Source organism: Danio rerio, chromosome 23 (assembly GCF_049306965.1).
Source record: "Danio rerio strain Tuebingen ecotype United States chromosome 23, GRCz12tu, whole genome shotgun sequence".
NCBI classification, from domain to species: Eukaryota; Metazoa; Chordata; class Actinopteri; order Cypriniformes; family Danionidae; genus Danio; species Danio rerio.
Window position 1 is genome coordinate 4,843,859 of NC_133198.1, and position 13,971 is coordinate 4,857,829.

General features: G+C 39.6%; 2 protein-coding genes across 4 annotated transcripts in view; both read left to right on the forward strand.

Moving 5' to 3' along the window:
* zgc:113278 overlaps positions 1-13,971 on the forward strand; it is an 852,580-nt gene that overhangs the window by 618,289 nt on the left and 220,320 nt on the right. The window lies entirely within an intron of this gene.
* The window catches only part of vgll4a (vestigial-like family member 4a), a 74,149-nt gene that overhangs the window by 33,743 nt on the left and 26,435 nt on the right, over positions 1-13,971 (forward strand). Inside the window, exons 6-7 of one of the 2 annotated variants that reach the window (XR_012398951.1) lie at positions 5,785-6,022; positions 6,827-7,107. The exons of the other annotated variant lie outside the window; for it this stretch is intronic. The gene's annotated coding sequence lies outside the window, so the exon portion shown is untranslated. Of the gene's footprint in view, positions 1-5,784; positions 6,023-6,826; positions 7,108-13,971 lie in introns of those variants that run through there. 2 annotated transcript variants of the gene reach the window in all.

Sequence of the window (13,971 nt, forward strand, 5' to 3'; positions counted from 1 at the left end):
GTGAAAGCACCCTAAGACTTGCTACAGCCAATACATACACATGTATATGGTTCAGTGAGATATGATATGCTAATGCTGCATGAACATGGCAAGACCACCAGCCATGGAATCCTCCAGATCCAACAGACTAATGTTTTCCATATGAAGTTCTCAGATTCTTAACTGAACGGCCCAATGCAGTAGCAGATGTGTCCATGGCCTAAAGGGCTATCTGTGATGGACTGGATCTGGTGAGGGGTGTCAATAAATCTTCTTTAATTGGAGTTGGGTGCATAAGTAAACCATAGGTGTGTGTGTGTGTGTGCTAGAAATCCGGTCATTGGTAATGGGAAGGGCCTGTTGTATTCGGGAAATCAACAGTGATATTTTTATAAAACTGAATTAAGCTGTTTTTTTTATTTTATTTACTTAATTAGATTAACTAGTTCAATTTAACTAGAACCTCACCACCATTCTACTATTACATCCTGCCTGAAACTGAAATATTGTTATGACTTTTTATCCTTTTTCCTCAATGGAAGGCAGATTTTTGTCACAATGGACACTGCATAAAAAGCTATAGAAATAAAGACTACATGGCTTAAAGGGCACCTAAAATCAAACTATTTGGATAGACGTGTTTGTAGGTATGGTGTGTAGACCGTCAAGTTGAGGTGATATAAACACACCCAGTCCTTTTTTTTTAATTTAACAACATAAAAATGGTGGACCAATTGGAGCGGTTGTAAGATTGACCGCAACTTGACGTAGGAGTGCATTGCCCATGCCCACCAATATTGATTGACAGGCGCACATTACCATATCCTTAGTTTCACGCTTGCCAATTTCAGCTTGTGAGTCAAAGCGATGCCACCAAAGAAACACCCTTGCTCTAATTTTAGATGTAAGGCTCATTGGGCTCAACACAAGATCATCATTCAACACATGATCGCTCTCATCGACGCCATTGTTTGTAACTTTAGGTGGGTTTGCAAACGTGTACTTTTCATTGCGTCTACCTTAAACTCCATCCGTTTGCATTTCTCGCGGTCACAGAAGCTCCCTGTGATCTTAACTAGGTGCAGCTGGAAAGTGCGAGCGCGTTGCCTCACGTGCGCGTCTCTCCTTTGGAAATAAAATAACGAATTTGCCTGCAGATCGCACACCAGAAGCGCAGCTTGGCGACCTACAGCATTGCCCCATGCAGTGCCATGCATTTTAGAATTCTAAACATAGGTTTGTATCATGGGTACACAAAGCGGCGCTTCAAGTCGACGGCTGTCCACCGCACCCAGCCACCACTCAGGACACTTATTTCTGCCGAGCCACAGAGCGACATCTGAATAGTTCCATTTTAAATAACATGCAAATGTGCATGTCTGGTGTGCCGTGTCGCGGCTCTGAGCGGCGCATCCGGTGCCTCAGTCAAAACTATTTCAGTGTGCGTGGTTATTAGTCTCTGTGTCCAACTTCGGCACTTTAATCTAGCACACAGTTCGCTGTAAAACTATACAAAGACACAAATGATTTTATACTCTCTGCTTAGTCTGTGTCCGAGGCATTCATGTACTGCTGAATGCTGGTCCTCTCACTCATGTTGCTTCTCTCTGTCTGCCTCTCTGTTGCCAAGCACAAAGCAGGGGAGCTCTTGGCTCCACCTCGTTGTTACTTTGGGCAGGAAGTTAAAATTAATTATTCATGTGATGCAACACGCCCCTAAAACAGCGAGCTGTGTACACCCCCCCAAAATCACACTTTTTAACACATCATAATAAACAAATCTGAACTGTGTTTTGAACTGAACCTAAACTGGCACACTCAGAACAACCATAATATTAATATTAAATCTTAAAAAAAGGGTCAACTAGGTGTCCTTTAAACATCTCTATAAACACTTTACAAATGTAAAATTAATGTAAATTGTTACCGATATTTTGCTTACTGTACATGATGGACAACTTTTCACGTGTTTCTTAGACTTACAAAATTGCAGTATTCAAGAGAAGTGTTCATGTCTACTCAGAACTGCTCACACTTTATTTGCTTTGTTTTATCTGTTAAATTTTAGCATACTCACATTCAGGGCTGGACTGGGGCAAAAAATCAGCCCTGGCATTTTGGGCCAGAGCGGCCCACCACATACAATCAAAATGCTACCCATCTGTGTTGAATATGTTTACCAACTCCTATTTTATAAAAGCACAAAAAGCCGTATATATAGGAAATAATGAGAGTTGACAAATTAAAAATGTTAAAAATTGTTAATTATTATTATAATAGAAGTATAATCCACACTGGAAGTCCATCTTGTGTGTGCCTGTGTGTTTTGAGAGAGCCTATTTTAAATAATGAACATAAAAACAGCCTGCTGATGTGTCAGAGCCCCTTAAAAAATGTTTAACTCAACAATGAAACATCAATATAGCTTAAAGATTGTATATAGTCAATCAAATGAACTTAAACAATTAAACAAAATGCAACAAATATTTGTTTGGGCCCGAACTACAAAACTAAATGTAAACAAAAACAGTATTAATTTTGCTTAAGTTGCACACTAATTTTATCATGTATAAATATTATTATAACCACATTGTATGAATATTATTGTAACTATATCGGCCTACGTCATGCTGACGATCCAAAACGAAATGTCATGATACCTCATGTGATTGTTTTCTGACGCACCTTAAAATATATGAACGACACTCATAGAGCTTGAGAAGCATACAGTTCTTTAGGATCTATATAATTTGTAAAATAAAGAGTTGCCGGTTAAGGAAACAGCATAGGAGGAAGTTGCTGCAGGTCTTGGTGCAGATGAAAAGTAAAAATAAAAAGTATTTGTAGACAGATAGGTAACTAGATGCGGGTTGCTTCTGCTCTCCATACGCGCCTGTGTTGTCTGAAACAGGCGTGACTCTCGACTATTTTGACAAATACACAGAGCCCAAAATGGGAGTTTGTGATTGGGTTAGCCCAATGTCATTAACGAAAAGAACCAATGGGCTGTAGATTATGTCACATGGGCCGGTCTGTCCAGAAAAAAACCAAAGAAACATCTTACTTTCCGAGCGTCACAGCTCACAACATCGTCAATTAGTTAGGCAGAAAAACATGACAATTTGCTAAGTGTTTTATTGGCCAATCAGATCATAAGAAGATGATCAGCCCGGCCCAAAAAGTACGTTGGCCCAGCGGGAATTTGCCCGGTCTGCCAGATGGCCAGTCCGCCCCTGCTCACATTCTAAATTTGAACTGTATGTATGTTCTAGAAATGAGACCCTGAACTTTAAAAATGTTGTAATATCTACAAAGAAAAGCTGGAATAGAGATAGAGGGCGGTTGACTTTGAATATCACATCATGCTTCATCAGCATCATCCAAACCCATCATATTGCAGATGCAAAATAATTATGAATAGAAATGCTTAAAAAAAATGCAGCTTTCATCTGTGAGGAGAGACCGTTGTTGTGTTCCCTGACTCATATCAGGGGGCTGACGTCAGCAGGGATGGAGGATGGGTGGTCGGAGCACTGTCATCCCCCCATCAGTGAGTGTAGATGTGAAACACACTGACAGACAAGAAGAGAACGCATCTCACTACATCACAGCTCTGATTCACTGTGCCTCCGGTGATGACTTGTCCTAAACTTCCTTCTCATATGTGCAAATCATCTGTGGTGTGTGTGTGTGTGTGTGTGGGTTTCGTGTGTAAGGATGCATGTATCTTTCAAAGACTGTGAATGCAGTTAGTGTATTTATGAAGAATCACTTGTGCTGATGCATGAGAAACATGCGTGCTTGCAAGTGTGTGTTCATGCAGTCGACATAGTCCAGAGATTAGGCTAAGCTGTATTCCTTAGGTTTTATGTTGGGAAATGGGCACAAATACTGTACACCAAAATGATTTTGTTCCAAAGTATAAATAAATTGTATGAATTGTGTGAAAATATTATATAAAATACTGATGTGATGAATGTATTTAAACAAAATACAAATCATTTATATAAATTCAACCTACAAAATCTGACATTTGATGAAAGTGCAATGAAGTACCATTTGTTTTCTTGTTTGTTTGATGTGAAGGCGGTATTTATTTTAAGTAGATGTCACCCTAAGGTGGACACATGGATATATATGAACTTCTTCTGAATTTTGTCTTCTGCACATCATCATTCCGCAGATTTCTCTTTCGTGCATTTGTCCACTGATGCATGTTTTGTTCAGTCTGCATCCTATCTGCAGCTACTCCCCGAGCCTTTGGCATAACACAGAGACATTATAAGCTGTGACACTATCAGAGTCAAGCATTAGCACTCAAAAAGGTCACTGTGAACAGTCCACTAATTAATAGAAATATACTATTATTAGAATAGAGATGTTGCAACTGATGTGAGAGGTGTGTTTTAGGATCAGGATTTGAATGGATTGTGAAACACGGTGCATTTTACTGAATTGGACTTGCTTACTCTTGTTGGAGGAGTATCTGTAGATTGTCTTTCAGTACCTTTATACATCTGAGATTATTTAATAGTCTATATGTAATTATTGACCGGTTTATCTAGGAACGTTCAGTAGACATTCAGATGATTATAAGTAGCAATGTTTTACCATACATAAAGTTATGGAAACAATTTAGTATAGCTAGCAATTCTTACTATTAACTAGTTTCCTATAACCTGAGCCAAGATCACAGAAATCTTGATCTCTGTGATCACAATAGCACATAATCATGTGGATTATTTGTCTGTTGGACTACTTTATGTGTTTCAGGGCTCGAAATTAACCTTTTTGCTTGGTAGCACTGGTGCTCCTAACTTTAAAAACGTAGGCGCATCAGCCAAAATGTAGTCGCACCCACCAATTATAAGCACCGTTACTACAAGTTTTATACAAACATATTTATTGCATTTGAAATCAACAGTAATCAAACAAACAAGCAAAATATAATATATATATATTCAGTATATATATGGTGTTCAGTTTTACATATAGCTGCCCCTTGCATAGCGGACAGCATCTGGCGATTATATGAAGGATTAAACAGAAGCTCTCGTGCTAGATGTGGCAAACAGTTACCTGAAAATTCCATCCCACAGACTTTTCATAGCCGACTTGAAGCCAATGGAAGTCTTTTATCCACTCTTGGAAAAGTGTAGATGGTGGATTAACATTCAGTAAGATGTGTCATTATTTGTAACTAGATGGTTTCTAAAACTAAATCTGTCAGCGTTAACTTCATGCTCATCTTCAGCGCTCTACAGTTTTTCGCGGTAGTAGCTCTCTGTCATCCCAAGCCAGAAGGCGACTGAGTGATTGACAGCTGATATTAACCAATCATTCGCGTTTAGTGTTAGAGCAGTGGTGGGCCAATAAGAAGAGCGCGAAGGCGGGGCAAGCATTATGGAGTTGGCTTTGTTTACTGCAGCAAGTTGACATGACAACTGTTGTAAACCATTTCTGAGCGCTGCGTTTCGCGTTTCAAGTGCAGACAAAGAGCTTAGAGATGCATTCTGCATGAATGTCTCCCAAATCCGCGCATGTGCTGAACATTTTGCTGTAAAAACTGGTCGCACACAACAATTTTTAGCACTCGCACAAGTGCTCCCGAATATATTTTGAGGTCGCATAAATAAAATTTCGGGCGCATATGCGACCAAAATGGTTGCAATTTCGAGCCCTGTGTTTTGACTTCTTTAACTGTTTTCTCTCCTTGACTTGACTTTTGCCTGGTGTGTTAGATTTGTTGAACTTACAGAATAATCTTACCCTCATTACAGAACACTTTACCTCCTCTAATTTCAGAGGGGTCACAGCTTCAAGCAGCATTCATCTCCCAAAGTTAAATACTACAGAACAACCAGGAATAATTCAACAAACTTCAGTCAGCAAATTAATGCCTCGCTCACTACATTAGATCCCTTCAACCTGATAACATACAGAAAGACTGGCTTTACCTGAGAAGTTTGAGGGCTCTGTGGATTTTAGTAGAGGATTCGTTTGTCAAGTCCAGATATTTTGATCACCATAAGGAACAGTTCAGGTATGGTGAGAAAAAAAAATCCTTTATGAAGTCACTAGCTATGTTTCCATCCATCTATTTTATGCGCATTTTGCAAATGCGCTTAAAAAAAAAAACAGTTGATGGAGACGCCATGATGCGCATACATTTTGAAAATGCGCATAAAAAACGTATGCGCCTAACTGGGTAGGATAAACTTTTTATTCGATAAGAAAAGATGCGCATAAACTGCGATGGAAACACTTTTACCGCACAAACTCCAGCATGCGCATTAAAAAAGGTCATGTGATTTTGTTAAAAGAGATCATGTGATGCTTAAAATGTATGTAAGTGGATAAAACGTCAGGCTGAGCACATTATAAAACATCTGAAATGTTGTTTTGGTCATTATAAAACGCCTTACCATTTCAGTATTAATGTTATTATATTATTAATGACCTCCAGAATCAAGGGCGCCTGTGCTCCGCGTCTGACACCTTCAAACGCCACTGCATGCTCACTGCTTGTCAGGATTGCCTTCTGAGGCGCATTCATTTAGAAAAGATTGATGCAGCTTCTCCTACTGCAGCAAATGCAGTTTTTACTGTTGATATTTGGCGCCAGTTAATCAGGAAGTGACGATTTTGTTCGCTTTGACTCGTTGGATGGAAACGATGCTTCATTCGCACAACTTTTATGCGATAATCGAGTTTTGCGCATAAAGTTTATTCACATTTTTGGATGGAAACATAGCTATTGTTTTCTGGCAGAGCACCTAATTGGGCTTCTGCAGTATGGGACTCAAATATGTTGTTTCAGACGTCTTATGAGTATTTTATTCAGCAGGAATGTCTCATCGCAGCTGCTGCATATGACTCAGGGTACACAAACCACAGCTTACTATGCTGTTCAATTGCTGCTCAGAGTGGTTGGAAGAATATTGCATAGAGGTTTTTCAACAAAGTCTGAATCAAGACTGAATAAGACTGTAAGGGGGAACTGCTCTTCCACTGACTTTGTGTCTCTAGTAATCTGTACTGATAAACTGCATTGAGAAATATGAAATGCCCTGACAAGAAAACCAGGCCGCCAAACCCCCCAGTTCAGCCATTAAACCACTGTTACATAAACCAGCACTTTCCTTGCCCAGTCAAGAACCTATTCATCTGGGGCTTTCCAAGCTTTCAGAGGAAGAGAGAATTTAATGAAACCAATTGAATCTTTGTTTCTAATGTGGTGAAACAGGCCATCACAATGCTGTATCTCCACACAATGCCCAGAAGACCACCTACAGCAGGGGTGTCAAACTCGATTCCTGGAGGGCCGAAGCCCTGCACAGTTCAGTTCCAACCCTGCTCCAACACACTTGCCTGTAGGTTTTAAACAAGCCTGAGGGACTCAATTAGTTTGATCAGGTGTGTTTAATTAGGGTTGGAACTAAACTGTGCAGAGCTGCGGCCCTTTTGGAACTAAGTTTGACACCTGTGACCTACAGTATTGGCTGGGTGTGTGTTAATCACTTTCCTCTTTCGTCTGTCCAAGACCACCTTCATCGAATATAACATCAGCCATCAACGAGTGGAAATAGATGTCTCCAAGGTTTGTGCTGTTGCTGAGCAGCCTCACCCCAAGTCTGTCAAAGAGCTACATGGAGATTTCCACAAGTGATTGTAGAATTGCAGGTCCTCTGATATCTCTACTAAAGCTGCTTTTGGCACTGTAAACCACCAGATCCTGCTATCTACGCTTGATAGTTCACTGGGCGTTGCAGGCACTGTTATTCAGTGGTTCAGATCTTACCTCTCTGACAGGTCATTCAGGGTGTCTTGGAGGGGAGAGGTGTCCAACCTACAGCATCTAAACACTGGGGTACCACAGGGCTCTATTCTCGGACCACTTGTCTTCTCCACCTACACAACTTCTTTAGGATCAGTCATCCAGAAACATGGATTTTCCTACCACTGCTATGCTGATGATACCCAGCTATACCTCTCTTTTTACCCTGATGATCCCTCGGTTCCGGCTCACATCTCAGCCTGCCTGTCAGATATTTCACACTGGATGAGAGATCAGCATCTTCAGCTTAACCTCGCGAAAACAGAAATGCTTGAAGTTTCTGCCAACCCAACTCTACACCATAACTTTTTAATCCAGATGGATGAGGCAACCATTACTGCATCCAAAATGGCGAAAAGCCTTGGAGTAACGATTGATGACCAACTAAACTTCTATGACCACAATTCTAGAACTGCTCGATCGTGCAGATTCGCACTCTATAACATCAGAAAGGTCCGACCCTTCCTATCTGAACATGCAGCTCAACTCATTGTTCAAGCTCTTGTTCTCTCCAGACTGAACTATTGCAACTCTCTACTAGCCGGGCTTCCAGCTAACTCTATCAAACCTCTTCAGCTGCTCCAGAACGCAGCAGCACGAGTGGTCTTTAATGAACCTAAAAGAGGTTATTTTACAAATGCGCATAAAAAAACCAGTTAATGGAGACGCCATGATGCGCATAAATTTTGAAAATGCGCATAAAAAACGTATGCGCCTAACTGGGTAGGATAAACTTTTTATTCGATAAGAAAAGATGCGCATAAACTGCGATGGAAACACTTTTACCGCACAAACTCCAGCATGCACATTAAAAAAGGTCATGTGATTTTGTTGAAAGAGATCATGTGATGCTTAAAATGTATGTAAATGGATAAAACGTCAGGCTGAGCACATTATAAAACATCTGAAATGTTGTTTTGGTCATTATAAAACGCCTTACCATTTCAGTATTAATGTTATTATATTATTAATGACCTCCAGAATCAAGAGCGACTGTGCTCCGCGTCTGACACCTTCAAACGCCACTGCATGCTCACTGCCTGTCAGGATTGTCTTCTGAGGCGCATTCATTTAGAAAAGATTGATGCAGCTTCTCCTACTGCAGCAAATGCAGTTTTTACTGTTGATATTTGGCGCCAGTTAATCAGGAAGTGACGATTTTGTTCGCTTTGACTCGTTGGATGGAAACGATGCTTCATTCGCACAACTTTTATGCGATAATCCAGTTTTGCGCATAAAGTTTATTCGAATTTTTGGATGGAAACACAGCTAATGACCACAGTGATAGATGAGTTTCCACATTGATCTGATGGGCTATCCTGAACACCTGCTGGTGACCTACTCAGACTTGCAGCTTCTCTTCACAATGGACATCCATCATTCCCATGTTTCATATCCAGTTGAGCCTGGTTTCTCTCAAGTTTTTTTGCTTTCACTTCCGTCATTTGGTGAATTTTGTTTATTCCCACTGTTGCCGCTGTTTGCTTGACTTGAAACTAGTACAGCTAAACATCGATGGAGTTGCTCTTCAGTGTTTTGGCTTTCAGCACTGACATTTCAATTACACTGAACTGAACTAAACTGAACTTCAGTGTGTTAAGCAGCTTTTACACGGTAAAAAGACAATAGAAATAAAGATGAATGGAATCAAATAAATACTGTACATACAATACAGAGGCAATGATAAAAATGTGGTTGAGCAGAACAGAAGGCTGATCAAGAAATGAAGAATCACATATATTTTATATCAGTTTAATTCTTGTAAGCAATCTTGATAAAAGAGAGCCAAAATTAATGCAAGCTTAATAACAGTATTAAATGTACTCATGGATTATATGGTCCTATATTAGTCATGGATTGAGAGGGAGAACTATTGTAGGAAAGGCTGCTGGTATCTCACTGCAAACTCTCATGGATCAGTAGTTTGCTCTTGCTGTGCCCTCTCCTCCAGTCTCACTGTGGGCACTTCTCCACTAAAAATAGGGTCTCCACCAAACCAAGAAAATGCTACACCGAACACTAAACCATGTCCTCTGTTTTCATTTTCAAATACCTTTGCTCATGGCAGTTTCTTTGACATTATGAGAGAAATAAAACCCATGGCATTTTGTCCCTTTCTTATCTGCAAGTATTTGATGTCCAAAATTAAGTGTATGGTGTTTTACTGGAAGTAGAAAAGTAAGGAAAGGGAAAAATATAAAAAATAAAATAATATATATATTGGGGGGGGGGGGGTAGTCCAGAAAGCTGGGTTAACTTACCATCTGCTAAAACCTAAACTCTCGGTTGGTTTACCCAAAACCTGCTTACCGCGAGTATGTTGGTTCCAAAACAGGTGACAAGAGTTAGTTAAATCAACCTCCTGAAGATAACCGCGGGTTAATGCGCGTGCACGGCACACACCTGAAGGCATTTTCAGTAGATCGCCGAATTCACGAGTCACCATAGAAAGTCACGGTGAGAAAAAAAGGGCAACACACTTTACAGAGGCAAAGCTGGAGGTTTTAAACACAGAGATTACACATCTGCTTCAACGAAGGAAAGAAATATAGAATAAGAAATAGATAAGAAAATAAAAATTAAATAATAAGAAAATTTATTAGTTCATTAAATTACACATGCCACCCTCCATTTTATTGTAATGATAAATTAAACTACTCTTTAACATCCTTTTTGAGTATGTTGTGTAACCATTCATGCATTTATTTTTCTTGCCATTAATTTCTTAAGGCCACAGTGTATTGACTAATAAGGCTTATAGAAATTGTAATCTTTCTGGAGCTAGAACTCTGTCCAAAGTCATTAAACACAGAAACATTATCATAAAAGGTAATATTTAATTGCTGGAGCTCTTTATTTAACACTAGAATATTCTTTCTGACATGCAGCTAATAGAAAGAGGCCTGTTTAACTGCTGTGTCCTATAATAAAGGCTTTTCAGTGGTTGAGTTTTTGACTTAAACCACACACTCTGTCACTGTTGTACGTGACTGTTGTCAGATAGCTTTAGGTTCTTTTTATTTTGCATGCAGACGAAGTTCCTTCTGCCTCAACTAACAAGCAGTGTAAGAATTTTCTGCACTTTTCCATATTTGAATATTACTCTTGGATCACAAAATCTTTTATCTACATATTTAAATTCTAAAGTAGCTGTAAGAGGTCCATCTTCAAAGATAAAGTCACATGAGCATCAACTTAAGGTGAGAAATGTATATGAAAAATATGTTACACGTTGAAAGGTGTGTGTATAAAGCAGTGTACAAAATCATTCATTTTATTTCAGGAAATGAAGAAATGAACAGACCAAACTATTTGATTAAACAGTTTTTTGACTAATTAAATATTCTTTAGCACTCTTCCATCTGTTTTGTCTGCTTGGGTCACTGAGATTTCCTCTGGGTCAGGCTGCAGGTACGTGTCATCGTATAAGGCAGAAAAGGGTATCTTTTGTCCTCCAGCAAGTAACAATGTAGTGCCCAGTAATGATTCTATTTTATAATACAAATATAATAAAAATAAACATTGTGTTAAGCAACATTTGCTTTATAGTTTTTTTTTTTTTTTTTTTTACTATATTTGTATTATAAATCAATATCTATGCACTAAATAAAAAAACTATGCACTTATAGGCCTCTCACAACAAAAAAACTTGTATCTGTGTGTCCACATCCATAAATATTCCCATCAAAAGAGCACGCAATGCTCAGTAAACTCTCTGAAACAGACAAACTCTGAAACATAGCAACTTACTCTCTGAACATAACCTGCTCCGGAGCAGGTTATCTTCAGAGAGTAAGTTGCTATGGCTACTTAACATACCCAGAAGTTACCTCCGATTTTGGAACCAAAGTTGAGGTTATCCACCTACTTACTCTCAAACTTACCCGGGTATGTCACATAACCTGCTTTCTGGAACAGCCCCCGGAACACGATGTGATAATTACAGGCAGGTGTGTTTGATATGGATTGCAACTGAAATCTGCAGGAAGGTAGATCTCCAGGAACAGGATTGGCCACCCCTGTATTAGAGTACGCAAGCACATGTATCCTCTTCAAAAACGTTACTTTAATTCCCCTAAGTAGATAAAAGAAGTAGAGCAAAAATTATATATGTATGAAATGATTGACAGATTGTAGTGCGTGGGACTATATGGCATATCTGCCAGTAAAGAATATGCTAGTAATTGCCAGTTCATTGCACTGTGGTGACCCCTGTCAAAGCAGGGAATGAGCCAAAGGAAAGTGAGCGAGTGAGAGAGGGAATTGACTTCTACAATGTGGTGCTTTCATGCCAAAATAAAGCGAAAGCGCAATTCGCTTGAACAGCTCTTACTTTCATTCTTTATTTTATTTTTGGCTTAGTCCCTTTCTTAATCTGGGGTCACCACGGCGAAATGAATCACAACTTATTCAGCATATGTTTTACGCAGTGGATGCCCTTCCAGCTGCAACCCATTGCTGGGAAACATCCTTACACACTCATTCACTATGGATAATTTAGCCTACCCAATTCACCCATACCATGTCTTTGGTAAGCAAGGTCACTGGTTTGAGCCTCAGCTGGGTCAGTTGGTGTTTCTGTGTGGAGTTTGCATGTTCTCCCTGCATTCGCGTGGGTTTCCTCCGGGTGCTCCAGTTTCCCCCACAGTCCAAAGACATGCAGTACAGGTGAATTGGGTAATCTAAATTGTCCGTAGTGTATGTTTGTTTGTGTGAATGTTTACCAGAGATTGGTTGCGGCTGGAAGGGCATCCGCTGTGTAAAAATGTGCTGGATAAGTTGGCGGTTCATTCCACTGTGGCGACCCCAGATTAATAAAGGGACTAAGCCAACAAGAAAATGAATCAATGAATAAATAATTAGGGAGGTCAACCCCTTGCAATCCTTGAAGTCATCCCTGGGGTCTGAAACCTATTAAAGGATATTCCTGTTGGCTATTTTACCAATGGTGCTGATCTCATTGTACCAGGTGTTGTATAGAGAGCAGAGCAGATGACTGTCTCCAAATAAGTCTAAAATCTGCTGCTGTTTTTGTCCATTTTGACCAGGGTCAAGGATAGTTTCTAAAGGAGAGATGCGGCACTCTCAGCTTGGCAAAGTAGGCTATTGTGTGAAGCATTTTCACAGGTTTCTTTGTGGCCCTCCTTTCACAGTCTTCACATAATCTTTTAATACTGACAGATAAAAATATCTTTACATCTTTCAAGATATTCAATACTGGTACAATATATCAATATCTTCACATCTTTCAATGTTAAACAGTTTACATAGCTGGGAAAGAGAAAGGAACGTGGATGAATTCATATCAAAGTAAGCATCAACATCAGAATGAGGTTTTGTCAAAAATCGAAAGGCATATGCTGGGGAATGGCCATCAACTGCTGTTGACGTAGAGGTAAAACTTTTTAGAAAAAGGAAAAATAAGCTCTGATATTCACCTTATTCTCCGCTGTCGAGCGGGCGCTGCCATTTGAATCTTATTGGCTTGAGACTTCCGGTCTCATTCACTTCCATTCATTTTTTTAATTTAAAAACTGCTTGTTTCGCTGCTTGATGTTGCAATTTGATATTTTCTTATTATATTATTCTACTTGGTCTGTATAGTCAGGCAAACATTTGTTTGTAGAGCAAGTAGTTTGACCGTTTTCTGCCGTTTATTATTCCTAGTAATTTCTCCCATAGGCGACTGAATCGGAAGTTCTAAGACAATCGCGAAAACAGGCGCACTTCCGCATTTTAGAATAAGGTCAATAAGGTGGTTGCCTCTTTTGGGTTTCAAATGTTGTATAACCACCACCAGGACTATTGCAATTATTACAGGAGGTCCGCATAACCACACTGGGGTCTCAAATTTGAAAAGCTTAGCAAGTGCATATGTCTGGTGGCCAAACATGGCTTAAGATCATGAGAACAAGGTCAGACTCTGCTAAGAGTGCCAAGAAAACCAGAAATGACTTCTACTCATTCCTTGCCAGCCACAGGAGTTGCTTTAAGTTTAGATTTTGTGGGTCCTTTCATAACTAACTTATGCAACTCCCTAGCAACACTTTTCTCTATGAGTTCAGCATTCATTATCACCATGTGTGCAAGACTGTTGGAATGAAATCCAGCTCCCTTCTCCCACAACAATGTACCCCAAAAGAGGATGGGATGTG